The 16,748-nt window shown below is 59.8% G+C and overlaps 1 protein-coding gene across 5 annotated transcripts in view; it reads left to right on the forward strand.

The window, feature by feature from the left end:
- BCOR (BCL6 corepressor) overlaps positions 1 to 16,748 on the forward strand; it is a 107,819-nt gene that overhangs the window by 16,504 nt on the left and 74,567 nt on the right. The window contains exon 1 of one of the 5 annotated variants that reach the window (XM_043457970.1): positions 11,263 to 12,504. The exons of 2 other annotated variants lie outside the window; for them this stretch is intronic. The gene's annotated coding sequence lies outside the window, so the exon portion shown is untranslated. Of the gene's footprint in view, positions 1 to 11,262; positions 12,505 to 12,575; positions 12,811 to 13,152; positions 13,284 to 16,748 lie in introns of those variants that run through there. 2 more of the 5 variants (XM_043457971.1, XM_043457966.1) reach the window with 2 other exon arrangements.

Consider the following 16,748-nt stretch of genomic DNA (forward strand, 5'->3'; position numbering starts at 1 on the left):
TCCAACCTCTCTACAAATCATCTTGGGGCAGGTTTTTTTTTTTTTTTTTTTTTTTGCATGTTCACATCTTGCAGCCCATCTGCAAAAAGGCTGATCTTTTTTTGTTCTGTGTGTTTCTTTTTTCATTCCCATTGTCTTCCAGCCGCAAACCTTTTTAGAAGTTTCTCATCTTCCCTTTAGTTTTATTTTCTAAAACTTTGCTTTTTATGAAGTGTGGTGGGAGTTTTACCGATTTCAAAGTGAGGGAGGGAGAAGGTGGTGGTATTGTGTTTGGATGGATAACTGCATCTCTACAGCTCAGCTGATGTCAGGAGCTGAGACGTGAATCCTAAGTTTCTGAATCTTGGTATTTTGCTTAGTTTAAATAAACTTTCACCATTTTTCCTAAACAGCAACCTTTCAGAAGTGATGACTGTTATTCCCTGGAACCCTGAAACTATTCAGTGTTAGCATATTTTTATCCTCCCTTCCCCTCCCAGAACTGATTCTACATTTTTAGAAGTAAAGGTTATTTTAAAAATAATTAATTGGCCCTTCCCCAGACCATTTACTGCAGGATTCATGCCCTTTGTTTACATTAATTTCACGTTGCCTTTTATTTGTGTTTAGTTAGTCATTTACAAGTCTGCCTTCCCAGCTAGACTGTAAATTACTTGAGGGCCAGGGGTGCCTTTTTACAGAATTCACTTTTGTACTTTTGGATTCCCCTAGGGCCTCAGTCAGTGCCTAGCCCTTAGCAAGCTCTCCATAAAGCCCTGTCAAAAGGCCTAAAAGTAGAGTGAGTCTTCTCCAACCTAGACCCCTTAAAGAGACAGAACTTTCAAATCCTGTCTGCCCTCAAAGCTGCTCAGAGACCCTTTGGACGGTGGGGACTGTGCTGCAGGCCTTGCCCCCCAGGATGACGGCAGGCCAAGTTGCAGGATGCGCGGGCCGCTGGGTGCAGGAGAGGTCATACCGCCTGGACCATTCAGGAGTCCTGGAACCTGAGGTCGTTCCTCGGGCTTAAAATCCGCCTTGGCGTGGCGGCTAGGGGCGACCACAGCCTGCGCTTTAACCAGGAGCGGTCGCCCCGGGCCAGGGGTCAGCCGCGACCAACTGCGCGGAAGGGCCGCTGGAGGGAAAGGGGCACGGCGCCCCGGGAACGCCCGCACTGCCGCCTGGGCCCGGCCAGCGGCTCTGCGGTCCCACCGCCGGGGGCAGCACCGCCCGCGCCGCCCGGGCTAAGATGGCGGCCGGCGTGCAGCCCGCGCCCGGGGGAAAGGCGGGCACAGCCCCCCGGGAACCTGTGCGTCGGGCCTGGGCCTCCCAGCGGGAAGGCCGCTCCTCCTTGGCCTAAGGGGACCGGTGAGGACCCAGCCCTGCCCCTTCCCCAGACAAGCTCCCTGGCCCAGCGTCCTACCTGGATGACGCCTAAAGGGATGTTTTATCACCCAACTCCCCCAGACTCTCGATAGGAGGAGGTAGGGACAGGTCCTGGTTGAGATAAGGACTGCGAGGAGGATGGCTGCCGGACTAGACACAGTGGACAGCGGACCAGTGGGTACCACTGAATGCAGACCTCAACCCCAAGCCATTCCCTTCCACCCTGGCAGCTCGGCCGCTACGGCGTGGGACACGATTGGTGCACACGTTTGGTGTACAGTGACACAATACCCATGACCGCAGGTCGAGGATCGCGCCCAATTAATATACAGGCCTAGAGCTCTTGAAATCAAGAATGTTTTGGAAAATGGGGTACATCTCGTTAGGAAATCCGTAATATAGTCCAGTAGAGGCTACAGAATATGAGCAGCCCATCACATTTGCTCTGACATCGGTATGCGCACTGTGTAAGCTGCCTGTCTTCTAGGACACTCCAGAACCTGAGGTCCAATTTACCAGAAATGGCATTGATGAATGCGGTGCCTTCCGAGTGATCTCGCCTTGGGCTCAGGTTGGGAGGTCAGAAGGGCCACCCAAGGGAGTAGCTGATGCCGGTAGAATCACAATGGTAGAAACGGAGAGGTACCCGGAAAAGCTTCCCTTCGCCCTTTGTAAATTGCAGCCTGACACCTCCCACTGGTTCAAGATTCCATCCCAGGTTTGCATGTAGCTTATCAACTCAGCGTGAGAGGCTGAAAGTGAACTTTTTTGTTTTGTTTTGGTGAAATAAAGTCGTTCTGCATAACGTTTGCACCGGCTGGTTATTCTCATGGAGAACACTTCCTCCACCCACCCAGGCAGCCGCCACACCAGCCTTTCTTTACTTCTGCAGCCCCTCTATTAATTACCTCTCTCTGCTCCAGTTTAGGCAGCCCCCGGTGCTTTGTTCAAGTACAGCAATAAACCCAAGACTGGGCCTAATCCTCTTTGGTCCTGACCTTCCTTCTAGCTGGCCTGGAGCCTGGCGGGCCCTCCTGGCCCCCAGCTGATTAGGGCCAAAGACGCTGCTTGTAGTGTTTGTGCTTCCTCCCCTCTGCACATTTGGTACTTTTCAGACAGACCGCTTCACCAAAAAAATAAAACGTGTACAAGAAAAAGTTCAAAGCGGCCCTCTGGAGCCAGGCCTGCAGGAGCTGGGGGTCATCCTACCACGGAGCCAAATCCATCCGATTTCTACACGGCAGCCCGCGCCGAAGGGTTACCGCTGACCTTGCGCCCACCGAATTCCTCTAGTAGCGCCAGCTCGGGTGGCCCGGGGGTACCCACCTCGAGCCATGTCCAGCCCCCGTGCCCCTCCCGGGAGGCGCAGTAACCATAAACGGTACGACAGGCGGCCGGCGGAGCTGGTTCGGTGACGGCTCCCTGGAGACCGCCGCCTCGAGCGGCAGGCCCCATCTGCAGTGCAGCTGACTGAGTGTGAGCGGCCCGGGGTGGGGCCTGGACGGGAGAAAACCGGCGGGGGCTCCGGGCAGCCTCGGCCTCAGGACCGCCCCCCAGTTACAGAACTGGTTGTATCTAGCTCATGGCTTCCGAAAGGCGGGCGTGGGAGACCCAGAAGACCCCAATCAAAGGTTGGGACCGGGGCTTCGGAGCGGGGCCCGAGGTGTGAGGCAGCGCTGGGGACCTTGGAATCGAAGGGGAGATGAACCCTCCTGTGCCCCCCGGGCGGAGAAGGCGCTTCGGCGCCGAACTCGCAGCGAAAAGCTCCAACACCCAACCCTCAGGCTCCTGCGGCCGAGAGGAGCCCACGGTACAGGCAGGCATGGGAAGCGCGGCTGCACGCACAGCCTCAGGTGCGCTAAGGTTAACTGGCCACCTCCGGACAGCCCGCCCCCTGCCTTCCACCCTCGGGCGCCGGCCAGATCCTGGGCAGCACCGGCCACCGCCCCGAGGCCGCCGGGCTCAGCCTAGCGCAGTTCCGCCTCGACCTCACAAAGGCTGCGTGCGGCTCCAGCAGACGAGGAGCGGCCACGACTCTCAGATCTTTAATTACGCCCCTACCCTTCCCCCCACCCCATCGCCGGCTTCCAGCCCTTTAATCAATTTCACGATATTAAATATTAATTTCCCGCCAGCCAGGCTTTCTCGAAGGAGGGGGAGGGGACGGGCAGGGCAGCTCCGAGGAAGGGAGGGTGTGACCTGGATAGTAAGGCGTGAGGGCTCTTAAGTGACCTGTGCTGGGAACTCGGTGCCACCGGATCTGAGCTTTGCGGCTGGGGAACTTGGAGAGTTATGAACGCCGGGATGCAGGCCTCCCAAAGGGGCAACTAGGTGCGCTGAGAGTCCCAGTGCGCTGGGCGATAGCCTCCTGCTCCGCACCCCCCACCCCAAGCCCCGAGTCAGCCTCACGCGGGCCCGCGGCGCGCAGCGATGATGGATCGCGCCTGGCGGGGGTGATTTGGTGTTGATCGCACATTATCACTGGCAGGTTGGACTGGTTGCTGATGGACGACTTCTAGCGGCGGCAGCAGCAGCTTCTTCAGACACCGCGCGGGGACTCGCTTGCTCTGCGAGGGTCTTTTTCCCCGAGCCCCCCTCCCCCCGCCCCACATCCCAGAGACAGGAGGACCTGAGAGTCCAAGCGGGGTCTTGAGGCACCCAGGGCCTCCCGCCCGGGTCTGGGTCCTGGGGTGGGCCGTAGGCCAGGAGAGGAGGGGAGCCCGGACGCCTCTCCCACTTCCTCCCGTTCCTCCTTGCCTTGCCGCCTGCTCCCCCCCTTCCTTCCTGCTTCCCCATCGAAACCGGGAGGGCCTGGGTCACTCGCGGTGTGGTTTCCCCGCCGCCGAGTCCAGGCAGCGGCGGGGGGCGGGGGTGGGCGAGCTCCCCCGCCCCACGGCCCCCGCCCCTCTCCCGGGGCTCGCAGCATCGCGGCGCTGCGGTGCGCCCCTCCTCGCGTCTTTTTCTAAAGTGCCTGCAGATACAAAAGCGGTTTCGTAATGCCTTCCGTCTGCGAGAGCCGGAGGACCTTGGCTGACCTTTCGGAAACTGATTGCAACTGCCTGTTAACAGCCCGTACTGACCGCACGGAGCGGAGCGGAGGACAATCATTTAAGTGACAGACGGCGAGGTGGCCTCGGCTCAGTCGAGCGGCCTGGTTAAGCCCGCCCCGCCCCTCCCCCCGAGTCCCCCCCCCCACCCCAGCCCCGGGCGCACTGCGGGCTGTGGCGGGCGCTCGGGCGGGCGGGGAGGGCGCGTCGCGCGCGCCCGCGCGTGTGTGTGTGAGTGTGTGTGTGTGTGTGTGTGTGCCTGCGATTACCGGCCGACGGGTTAACCCTTAGCCGAGCGGCCGGCCCCTTTGAGGCCGGACGCTGCTGGTTTAATCTGCCATCTGCAAAAGAGGAATAAAAGGGCCGCCTCCGCCGACTTTCCCTAATGGGTAAACTGTCCCCTCTCAGCGTGACCGGGGCTGCGTGCCTGCTGCTGCCGGAGAAAGATCCCGACCCTCGGCTCTTCCGGCACGTCCCTGGGTCCCCTCCGTGCGCCGCCCCCCCTCCTCCTCACACAGACACCAGCACGGGGACAGCGCGAGGGGTCCAAAGGCTCCGAGAGGCTCGCGGTGCAGTGGACGTGGGTGTTCCCGGTGTTTTCTCTTTCGGAAACTGGAGAAAGGCGGGGGGGGGGACCTCACTGGGAAGGCGAGGTGGGGGAGGGGAGACTGGTGACAGGGCACCTCGGGCTGCACTCGCTCCCTCTCTCGGGAGAGATCGCCAGCTGCTCTCCAACAGGCAGCGCCCTGAAATCTATTTAAAGAGAGGGAAAGGGGAGGAGAACAAAGGGGGAGGAGGGGGGCGGCGAGCGGAGCCTGGGCGAGAGCGAGCGAGCAGGGAGGATCCGCCGCTCCGCGGGCACATCAAGCGCTCACATCTGTACACTCCGCGATCGATGGGGAGAATGGATAATATTTGTCAGCTGCAGACCTTTCTCTTCCCGGTTCCTGGGGAGGGGAGGGGGCGAGGGAGGGGGAGGGGCGGGCAGACCAGGCGAGAGAGGCCGCCTCAAGGACAGCGCGCTTCCCGCTGCAGCCACACGGAAACCCAGAGCCATGAAAGCCCGGGGATTTTTCTCTTATTATCATTATTAATTATTTTTTATTATTCCACAGCAGCCAGCGAGCGCTCCGCGGCGCCCCTCCCCCGCTCGCCCGCCGCCTCCCTTTGTTGATTCTCAGCTGCGAGCGCGGCGGGCCCGAGCCGCCGCCGCCGCCGCCGCCGAGCACGATCTGCTCTTGCGCCCTCGGTCGCAGCTGCGGCCCAGGAAGCCTGGGCTGCGTCCCCGCCCCCCCCGCCCCCCACGGCGCGGCAGCCCCAGCACCCCCTCCCTGCTGCCCGCCACGAGGCCAGCCCAGCCTCTCCGCTGTTCTTCACTGCGGCTCCGCGTCCCCAGCGCCGAGCAGAGGCGCTGGCTGCTGCTGTCCCGAGCCTCCGGCCGCGCGGGGGCTTCGCCACCCCCACCCCCCCACTCCGCGGCGGCTGCACTCTGATGCCGCCGTCCTCACACATGGTCTTCATTTCGCAGACCAGCGGCGTGCTTCCTTTCGGCTCCTCTCCTCGGGGCTTTTCGGAGCGGAGAGGGCGGTTTAGAGGAAGTTGGAAACCCTGCGAGCCCAGGGGAAAGGGGGAAAACCCTCGCTCTAGTTCTGAGCTTCCGAGGCGGAGGGGAGTGCCCCGCGGAGGGTGGGGCAGAGCCTGGGTGCGCTCCCCTTCCTTAGGTGCTGGAAGGGCGAAGTGAGGGGTGGCGGTCGGGAGAGGATCCGGAACTGGAGAGCGAGAGCTCCAGGTCTGCTTTCGCCCCGTCCCCTCGCCCGCACGCACCGGCCAGGGCAGAAGTGACCCGCCCCCTCGCATCGGCACAGCGGGCCTGGGAGCCGATCCGATTAGCGGTCATCAAATGAGACCAAAGACACCTCAGTCTCCCACCTCCCGCGCGGGGGAGCTCCCTGGGCCTTTGCCCCCTCCTTTCTCCAAGACTGTAAGCCCACAGCCGACGCCCCACAGGTCTGGGGTCCGGGCCCACCCTGGGGATGAGGGGGAAATATGATGCACAAAGTTCTGGTTGGGGTTTACTGGGAGCTTTGCGCCCCCTACCCCGCTGTCCTGCGATTCCGGGCCAGCCTGCGGCGGCGTCCCCGACTGCTCCACGGTCCTGGGCAGGGCAGGAAGCTGGCACGGCCGCCGGCTGGGCCGGCGCCACTTGGCCGGGCCGGCTGCTCGCTGGAACTCGCGCGGCACGTTCGCGCCGAGTCGGGTTCCCGGGTCTCCTGCCCGGTCACCCTGAGCGGCTGTCTTCCCCGCCCCACACTTGTCCGTCGTCTTCCCTCCGGAGTCTCCCTGTCTCCACCCGCCCTCTCAGCTTTTCCCCTCCTCGGTCTGTCTCGGGAGCCCCGTAGCGCAGTCAACCGCCCTTCCCGAGATTCAAAAAGAAGTTTTGTGTTTCCCCGGGGGCAGCAGCCTAATGCTTCCCTTGTTTTCCGGAACAAAGCAGACATTCAGTGGGGAGGGGGCAGGCGCTGACTCCTTCCCCTCCCCGCAGCACCCCGCACCCCTGCAGGTTCAGAACGCTTGCTCCCGGGCCCCGCTGGCCTGGGGGTGGGGTGGGGGCCCGGGTTCTCCCGGCTGGGCTACGAAAGCTTCGCCCCCCGCGCCTCCTCCCCCCCCCCCCAGCCTCTGCCGGGAGCCGGAGAGAAGGCGACATGGTGTTTGGGTGAGGTTCCCAGCCCGAGCGGGGAGGGCGCGCACGCAGCTGTTTACAGCGTGCCTGCTGCTGGAAGCATAACCCGCCGCCGCCTGACAGCATGGGGCACCCGCGCGCTGCCAGCTCAGAGAAGACGCGGAGCGCCGAGCCCTCCGGCACTCGGCCCAAGGCCTCGGCAGCCCCGGGGCCAGGGCGCGCGGGGAGGCTCGAGGTCTCCGCGAGCGCGTTCCTCTTGTAGCCCCCCTCCTGCCCCACAAGGGTCTGAAGCCATCCGGTAGCGTATCAAAGGTGCTGGGGTGGGGGGGGTGGAGAGCGGAGAGCTCAAGGAGGGGCGCTCAGAGCGTTCTTGGCGCCCGGCTTCTGGGCAGTCCTCCCCGCCCCTCGCCGGGGCTTAGTTCTCCGGCCCGAGTGAGCAAAGCACACCACTCTAGCGACTCGGGGATGCTTCTCCCTCCGGATAGCTCTCTGCAGTCCCACCTGCCCCGGTCCACCCTGCCCGCCGGACTTCCCTTCGCCCCAGCCCCGAGGGGATCGCGGCACTGGCTGTGCCCACGCGCGCCGGGCCTTCTGGTCCGCTCAGCGCTGCCTTCGATCCCGTTCCAGTTCTTCCCCTCTCCCGGGCCTGGGGCCGGCCCCCGGCGCCTCCAGCGCGGCCTGAAACTTGATCCCGTGTCGGAAGGACAGTGTGTAAACACCAGGCGCGCTCCGAGAGCCCGCGGGAGGGGCCGGCCGAGGGCCGCCCGGGCAGCTCCGAGGCCCCGCGCCCCCGCCCGCCTAGTCGCCCCGGGCACGATCGGCGGGGCCGCCGCCTCGCTCTCTGCCTTCCCAGTTGGCTCAGCTAATTGGAGCCGCCGCCGCCGCCGCCGCGGTGGCGGCGGCCTCTTGTTGAATTTTCTAGATCGCAACCGTTCGGTCGTGGCTGCTTGCGGCTCCCCTCCCCCTCCCGCAGCTGTTATCTCGGCCGGCAACTTGGTAGTGGTGGCCACCGTGCCTCCGCTGACCCTGGCCTCAAGCTCGGTGGACACCCCAGTAGTTTGGGGGTGTGTTTCTGCGAGGTGTGGGAGGGAAGGCAGAGTCAGTATCGGAACTGTGAGGCTTTGCCCCTGAATCTGAGGCCCCTTGTTTTGGTGAATGCAAATACTATCCTAGGGATCCTGTGACAGAAGGCCATACTCCTTGTAGCCGTGCACCAGGAGGAGTTCCTGAGGAGCTTCAGGAACAACTCCACTAGTAGCTTCAGTTGGTTCCAGGAAAATGTTCAGAAGGGTGGAGAGGTGCGAGGCCTGAAGATACACACACCCCTCCTGCCTCCAAATCCTTTCTAAATTTGGGACCCGATGTGTAGGTTCTTCATGCCACAGAAGCCGCCTCCACCTTAGGTGTAGCCCACCAATATGGGACAAGGCCACCATTTTCTGTCTTGATTTGGAGTACCAGGTGGGTCCAAGGGGGAGGTGTCATCCTCAGTGGGTTCTGAGCTTGTACCCTGGGCCCTTGGGTTCCCCACCCCCCCCCCCAAGCTGAGCCTCCTTTCCCCATTGGCCAGCTGGCTCATACCCTGGTCATATGTCCCTACTCCGAGCGAACTGTGGGGTCTGCAAACTGTCAGGTCTGCATGGGTCTAGAGGAGGCCCAGAGCCTGGCCAATGGCCAAGGTGGGAAGAAGCGAGGGAGTTTGGTAGTGTTGAAGGACCCAAGAAGATGTTGCTGACTATGCTGGAGCAGTTGTTCCATATACATTTGCCTTAGAACATCCTTTCCTTTGAATAGAACTTTTACTAGTGGGTTTCACAGGCCCAGGCCTGACATTGTAAAAAGTGCTGGCACCTCTAGCCCGGAAACGCATAAATATACACAGGCAAACTCCCAGGGGGCCGGTCTGTGAGCCACCACCGAAGGGATCTGCAGCAGCCAGAAAGCGAGTCAGCTTTTCCTGTGACGGTTCTGAGAAGGGCCCCTGTTCCCTCCCTTTGATGGTTTCTCTGACAACTGTTAGGGAACAAAGAGGCAAGGCCACTGGCTCATTAACTGTCATTTTCTAACACCTCTTTCCTTCCCTTCTCACTTTTACCCAAATTGCCACTTTGGGGTTTTCCTGAGGTGTCCTTTCTATTTATAACCAGCGCAAGGTTTCCAACTCCATCCATATTGATTTAAGCTCTGATAAAAAGGGAATCTATAAAACTGATATGGTAAGTTGGTGTCTAGGATGGCACTTCAATAGGTCAAGTTCACCTAGTTCTTTGGCATCGAAAAACGTCCAGACCCTTCCAATCAGATAAGCTAAGTGTGTCTCCCACTGTTAGTTTCTCTTCTGTTTCTGTACTGGGGAAAAAAAGGGAATCTTCTCTCAAAAATGTTTATTCTTTTTCACCCCTTCCCTATCAGCATGCAAGAACCTTGTTGCTATGTAGGGGAAAGTGTATTTCTGTGTTTTGATAAAGAAGAGAGTAATTTGTGTTCCTCTTCAGGCCTGAAAAGATAATTATGCGTCCCGGGAGCTCCCTCTTCTCCTGGCTGTTTAACAGGCAATCCGGATTCTTGTTCTGGATCAGGAGTGCCTCAGTGTCTTGCCTCCTTCTCGTCATCGTCCTGTCACCAGCCGGCCATCACCAGGCCCTTTGGCAGGTCACGTGCTTGAGGGTTTCTGTCTTGCAGACTGGTGGTGCCTCAGAAGACCCTGTGACTCCGAGCCTAATTAACATTTCTTTTACTGTACAGAGAATATTCTGAGCCATTGGCATCCTCTGGTCCATCTCCCTGAAAGCTTTTGCCAGAAGCTCCCTGTGGGGCCTGTGGGCGGTGGATGTCATGAGACCTGGGAAGGAGCCATCATGGTGGGAAGTGTTGAGTGCTTGCCTGCACCAAACCAAACCAAAGAGCAAATGGCAACAAAACGGGCATCTCCATCCACCTGGTAGCTTGCTTGGAAACAAATTCTACCCCACCCCACTCGCCAGCTAGTAAAGCCTGAGGGCACAGTGAGTTCCTTTGGCCTCCCTTTAGCCTGACTTAGGAATGATGCAGTTAAGTAGATCAGGAAGCTGCGAGGCATCCACTACTCCTCACTTCCCCTGGCGCTGGGCTCAGCTTGGCTGAACTTGCCGTTCCTGTCTTTTTAGAGGAGCTGGTTGTGTTCCCGAAGCAGGATCGCACTGTGCCGCCTCCCCAGGGGTCCTCAGCTATTGATTTTTAATATCCGTATTCAATATTGTGTATTAAATATTGAATCCATGCACGAGAGGATGTGATGCAAATCACCAGCCGTGCCTGAGACTTTAATAGTTGTTTTATTGCCCGGAAACCACAGTTGGACGCAAGGCATCCTGCAGCCGAGGCTGGGGGTGGGGATGACAGGCAGAGAGGAGAGCCGAGCAGACAGGCAGAGCGGGGCCTCCCAAAGATCTAAGCCCGCTGGAATAGCCACTGCTGGAGGCACAGACAGCTCGCCCCTGGGCAGGCGCGTTGGGGGCCGGCTCACAGGCTGCTACGGAAAAAGCAGGAGGCTGCTGGGTGAGACCTGAGTAGAGGAAGAGGTATGAGGCTATGTCCTTCCTTCCTGGACTTCCCTCACTGGACTGCTCATTCCTGTCCAGCCAACCCCCCCTTCCCCTTCACACAGATAGTCACCCAGACACACACACACAGAGCTATTGAACAGGAAAGTGAACTTGGGAGCAGGAAACCCCAGGCCTGGGGGCTCCTCCACCACTCTTAGCTCTGTGACCTTGGTACAGACCTATCTTAACCTCTCTGGGCGTCCTCTCTCTCCTCTGTCAGTGGGGGTAACGCTATCTGCCCTACCTCCCTTATAGCCCGGTGCGAATGAGATAATATTCAGGGAAAAGGCTTTTGTAAACTGTCAGGCCCCACGTAGGTAGGCTGAGGGATTAGTGTTGGCTTTCCCTTTATACTCCTCCTCTCCTCCAGGCTGTGGCTGCAAGCTGGCTTCCTCTCTCTCAGGCATGCGCCCCCTCCTCCATTACCGGCCCTCTCCTTCTCTCCCTTGGCCACCTCCTCTTGGTGCTCCAGGCTCCCCACTCTGCCGGGGCTCTGAACTCAGGCTGAGCAGTCAGGTTTTGAGGGCGCCCAGCAGGGAGACAGGAAGGGCGAGAACAACTCGTGGTGTGTGTGGGGTGTGTGTGTGTGTGAACAACTCCTGGTGTGGTGTGTGTGTGTGCAGCCAGTGTGCGGCAGAGCCAACAGCCTGGAGAAAGCGCTCAGCTTCATTCGAGGTTAGAGAGGCGTGCTCGGAGACTTCTGTCCCGGGCTGCCCAGGCAGCGTGGGGAGAAGTGAAGGGGAGATCAGTGAGTAAAAGGTGCTCCTGGCCCAGTCGGAGCCGCGTGCTGGGTCCATTGTGCAGGCAGTGGAAGGGAGCAGCGGAGAAATGGAAGCTGAGGGGCTCCTCTCACATGACACTTCCTCCTTGTGGGAAGCCCACTCGATTCCCAGTGGTTGGAAAGTCAGGGCGTGGGCTTTGCCGTAGGGGTCTTGCGATGGGCAAGCTGGAATGTCAATTCAGTCAAGGGTGGTGGCCTCCTGGCACCTCCAAGTCAGATAAACAGTTGCCAGTGGCCCCCAGGGTGGACACGTGAGGGCTGTACTCTCGCCTGGAGAAAGTGCTGACCTCCTCAAACCCACACCTTTGTCCCGAGGCTCAGGGAGGGGCGGGGACCAGAGGGGTCCCCATCAGTTAAGCCCACCGCGTGGGCCCCACCGTCTGCTGGGAAGGCCCGAGCTGATTCGCCGAGCCAGCCCAGGCCCAACAGAGACCAGGTCTGGCAGAAGGCCCCGCCAAGAGTCCGCGTCAGCGTCCCCGGGCTCGCAAACCCAGGGATGCCAGGCCGGGCCTGGCTGCGCACGCCTCCGCGTCGGGGCTCGGGCGTCTGCTGCTGCCTGCGTTTCCGGGTCTGCGGCTGAGCCTCCCTGGCGCTCTCCTCCCGCTTTGTCTCGCTGCCAGCTCCTCGCCTGCCCTCGCCAGTCTCCTGGGTCGGCCGGGCGCGCTCTGCTTTTCCGAGTGCGTCTCAAGCTTTTTACCGCGCCTCGCTCTTTGCGCACGTGTGTGGCCGCCTTCCCTCAACCCAGCCTCTTCTCGCTGGCTACTTGGCACGGCCGTCGGATCGCGGAGAGGGCCTACCCCTGGCGCCCCCTCCCCCGCCCCAGTCTGCCGCATCCAGAGCCTGGCGACCTCCAGGACTGAAACATCCCGAGGCTCTGGGTTTAGCTCCCCTCAAAGCAAACCCAGAGGGGCTCGGAGTATCTCTCACTGCACTTCTCGCGGCTCCCAGCCCTTGGCAGCACCTGGAGGGGGACTTTTATGAGACCTTTGCAGAGTTGAAGGGAACCACTTCTGCGGCCCTCCTCGCGCCGTCTGTGGCGTTCTGAGAACTGTAAGCCTCTGAGAATTGGGAGTACACGGCTGTGTCGCTGACCCGAAAGGTGGCCGGACGTGTGGGTCCGGGGGGGGGGGGTGCCCGGAGTGCGTGTGCGGATCGCTGGGACTCTCGGTGGATTAGCCTCTACAAAGCGAAGAGGAGGGGGCGCGGGCCTCGGGCGCTCTGGCTGGGGGCCAGCCGGGAGCCTGCGAACATTCTAGGCCGTGGGGCAGGTGAAGACACCCTTCCGAGCCCGCCCCTCCCCCTGGAACCCGCACTCGGCCGGCCTTTGAGGCGGAAACACCGTCCAACTCCTTGAAAGTAAACTTGCCGCGAGGGGAGCGAAGGAGGGAGGGGGGTGGCGGGGGTGTCTGCGTCGGGAAGGCTTGTGTCAAGTTTCAGCCCCTAATGACACTCGGTGGCAAGGTGCCAGAGCCCTGGGAGCCGCGGCAGGGGGGAAGGGCGGCGGGGGATCGGGGTAAGAGTGACCGCGCCGCGGGGCCGGACTCACGACCCCCGAGGCGCACCGCGCGCTCTCGGGCCGGAGGAGGCCGGCGGGGCGGGGGCGGCGGGCGGGGAGGGGGCGCTCCGAGAGCCGCCTGAGCGAAGAAGAGCGCAGGCATCTTCCGCAATCCATTCATGCACTGAAGCGCGTGCAGAGCTGCTGATCGCTGCCATTGTTACTCGCGGGCGGTGTGGGAGCCGAGCCTCCACTCTGGCGAGAGATAAATGGCCTCTGACAGCCCCTCCTCGCCAAGAGAGCTCCTCGGATTTCACCGCGCGGCGGCTCTCAGGTCTGTGCCTCTCTCGCTTCCCGGTGAGAACCTTTAAATCAGCCTCCCGGCCTTCCCTCCTCCCGGACGCTGCACCCCCCTACTCCCGCCCGCTCAGGCCCCGACAGGGCCCTGGGCGCGCTGCGCGCAGTCTCCGGCCCACTACCCACCTGGCAGGGGGAACAAGATGGGGAGCTCCGGGCGGACCCCGGAGCCGCGGGGGAAGGCGGCTGGAACCCCCGCCCCGACTCCGCACCTCCCCCGGAGCGGAGCCCCGCGCCCCGCCTCCGCGCCCACAAGATGGATCAGGCTACCGTGCGGAGAGCGGGCTGTAAATATTTAAAAAGTCTCTCGCGCGCCGGCGGTAATGGCTTTCGCAGTCGTAATGTGTGCTAGGAGGAAGGGCGATGCGTGCGTGTACTGTGTTGCGAGGTGGGGGAATTGTTCTTACGCCTGCCCCCCTCCCGGGTCCAGGGTGGGCTGCAGGTTCCGGCTTCCCGATTTCCCGCCCTCCGTCTCTCTGCCGCCACGATAGCGTTGAGAACGCCAATCGATAGGGAACTTGAGCATGGCACGGCGCCGGAGGCTCGGACGGGGTGACCTGGAGCCGCTCTCCCCTTCAGAGTCTCCCAAGGTCCTAGGCTGGTACTGGTCTGAGACCCCCGGTCCGGGTCCACTTCTCGCTGATGCACGGGGGAGGGCGGGAAACGCACAGGTTGAAGCCCCCTGAGTTTGGGTGGTCACCAAAGCCCGGACGCGGGTCTCTGCAGTGGGGCCCAGAGCCCTGTTTTGTGCCTTTGCTCCCCTCTCTGTGCCTCTCTTAAGCCTTGATCCACTCTAAAAGAGAGCCCTTCCCCCGCACCCCACCCCCCCTTTCTGAATCTGAAAGTAGCTTTGTGGCTGCTGGGACCGAAACCTGGGAGGAGGCAACGCGGAGAGATGGGGGGGGGGGGCGGTGCCTAGCGCCCAGGCTCAGTGGAGGTCACACGTGGATGTGGAGGGGATCCTTCGTGTTGCTTGCGACTGTGGGCCTGGGATCTTTAAGGCCAAGCCCAGCCGGATGGAAGAGGTGGGGGAGGGGGCATCCAGTTTCCTCGGCTTCTCGGCTTAATGGGCCCACCGCAGGGTGTGTACCGGTTGAGGCTGTCGCCTGTGCCAGCGGTCCCTCCCTGGCGGGGCGGGGGCGCCGAGTTGCCCAGAGCTGGGGCGCGCCGGGCGCCGCGGGTTCGTGCGGAAGGTTGGAGGGGTGTGGGCCCAGGCTGGGGCTGCTCCCCTGCACCTCTCCGCTCCGCCCGCTCGGGGACCAGCCGAAGTGTGGGTGCTGGCGGCGTGTCAGGGCGCGCCGGGGCTGCTTTCGGCGTTCGAGCGCGTGGGGCTCCCGACTCCTGGCAGCTCCGCGCACGCCGCTTCCAGGGGCTTGTGTTCTGCCCTGCTTGCTTGTTTGTCTCGTGTGAACCTCGTAAACCGCCCTGATTTATTACCCAGACTAAATGCTTAATTTGTGAATATGAAACAGATTAAAAGGGGCGGGGGGGCGGGGGCTTGAGGTCGGCATATTTTAGCAATCAGACCAAAGCAGGCCGGCAGATGTTTCAAATTTGTCGACATTTTCAGGCTCATGTGGAAAGCCAGCCAGAATGGTCAAGAGGTCCTTTCTCCTTCCTTCAACCTGAGAACTTGGCAATGATCAAAAGGAGGTGATTAGTAGCTACAGGGAAAAGACACCAGCAGGCAAGGAGTTAACAGAGGCTGAGCCCTTCACCTCCAGGATTGGAATGGGGGTGGGGGGTGAGAGCTGGTCACAAAGGCAAGAGGGGTCCAGACTAAAAAGGCCTAAGTCCCAGAATCCAACTTTGAAGAACAAAGTAGAGGATCCATTAAAAGTTAATTCAGCAAATAAACTTCATTGGCGATAACACAAACAGGAAAGATGGAAATGCCAACTTGAAATAGCCAAAAGATAATAAAAATAAGTCTTTTTTATGTGGCCTATACATGTGCTTCCCTTCAGTGATCTGCTTCAGCACAGGCCTCTCCCGAGCACCCTCTCCCTTTGAAAAGACCCTGTGTGTACAGGCAGTGTTTTTGTTTTTCTTTTTGGCATTTGTCATTTTGGGGCAACTTCACACATCAAAGGCGAGCACAGTGTTCTTATCAGCTCCCTTGTTCCAGCCGCCCAGTGAAGCAGATACAATTTCTATAAATTGGCCTTCTCCTCTGGGTTTTGATTGATCATCACCATATGAGATTATTGAAAGTCTAATGTCTTATTCCACTTTCTCCAAGGGGTGAGGAGGGGAACAGTTTATTGGAAGTCAGGCCACGTGAAGATTCTGGGGTTGTGCAATAGTAATTTCCATTATCCTGGGTAGATCAGCCTGTGGGAACTGCTGCGCGTCTCCTGCGGGTTCCTTATACCACCTCCCCACCTCCCCCCTCCAGCTCTCAGCTTCAGGCGCTGTTAACAGGTACAGTACAAACTAGAACCTTCTGGAGCCTTTGTAGTTAGAAGGAGAAAATGGCTGTTGACTAAAAATAAGGCAACAAAAGATTCATTTTTTAAAAAACATTTATTACTAACTCAAGAATCCCCTCCTGTGGACACTTTCCCACTCTAAACTTTTTTTTGTTCCCCTTTTGCCTCGATACCATCTTTCATTTTATTAAAGTTGATTATGGTTCCTGTGTCTTGTCCTCAGCCAGACAAAGGCTTAGGGAAAGTCAGAGAACGTGTTAATTATATGTTTCTTGTAAACTGACTTTTCATTTCCCCCTAACACATTTAGTCGGCTTGGTGTTTAGTTTAGCACTCAATTGCTGCAAATATGCCGCTTAAAAATGCTGTCTTTATTAAAAACAAATAAATGAATGCAGAGACCTTTCTAATTTCAACTCGCGTGGGCTAGAAACAGAAGAGAAAACCGAAAGCGAGAGCAGGAACGAGGGAAAGGCAGCGGGGAGGAGAGAGAAGAGAGACAGAGACCGGGAAACACACACACACACAGAGCATTCCTTCTGCCATCCACCCGCCCTCCCCTGTTAAAACTGGTCCATACAATTGTCCCTGGCCGCGCCCTGCAGCTCGCCAGCCCGCCTGGATTTTCCATCACTTGGCGCCTAAGGCGATCATTAGCTGGGAACGGACAGCCTCCCCTACCTGCTGGCAGCCGATCACTTACCAGCCAGGGGGGGAAGGGAGGAGGAGGCGGGCTGCAGTTTCCTGCACTGGGTGCTGGGCCCCATTTGCTCAACCCAGGACGGGTCCTTGGGTCCTTGCCCCTGGGTGCATGGGTGCCTGATTCAACTCTATCCAGGGCAACGTGCACTAAGTATACGAATACAGAAAGGAAACTCGGGGGCGAGGCTGGGAGGCAGTCATTACCTGGGCAGATTCAGGAAAGGGATGCCACTGATCACATTCTCTCTTTATCCTCAGCAGAGCCTCTGAGTGCACATTTAACTCTCATGCTGAAATCAAGGAGAAAT

This window comes from Cervus canadensis, chromosome X (assembly GCF_019320065.1).
Source record: "Cervus canadensis isolate Bull #8, Minnesota chromosome X, ASM1932006v1, whole genome shotgun sequence".
Classification (NCBI taxonomy): Eukaryota; Metazoa; Chordata; class Mammalia; order Artiodactyla; family Cervidae; genus Cervus; species Cervus canadensis.